Source organism: Lutra lutra, chromosome 3, assembly GCF_902655055.1.
Source record: "Lutra lutra chromosome 3, mLutLut1.2, whole genome shotgun sequence".
NCBI lineage: Eukaryota > Metazoa > Chordata > Mammalia > Carnivora > Mustelidae > Lutra > Lutra lutra.
In genome coordinates, this window is record NC_062280.1 from 139,166,182 (window position 1) to 139,166,661 (window position 480).

The window sequence follows — 480 nt, forward strand, 5'->3', positions numbered from 1 at the left end:
TCCATTTCCCCATATCAGAGTACCTTGTTCACTTTTTTACTATGGAGCTTATTAAACCCCACTAATTATTAGTTTTTCATCACTTTCTGTCACTAGACTGTGTGCCCTTGGGAGCAGATGTTATTTTCTGTTTATCTTTGAATCCCCAGATCCCATCACGATGTGAACAATATCAGTGCTGGTTGAATGAAGGAATGGTGTTGAAAACATCTATAACTTCAAATAATTCTGAGGTGATCTTAATTTAATTAATTATTCCCCATTCAGAGAAAGCTACTAAGGCAGAGTCCATTGAGAATCCATCTCCGTGACTACCCTCAGACACAGCATCATTATGTACTGACATGATAACCACTCATAAATCCCATCATATAGGTCTGGAAACATCTGCATGATAGGGTCATATCTTATGCATAACACACCAACGGCCATTGATTTTTGCCTATAACCAGCCATGGATCAACACATTTTACACATTAC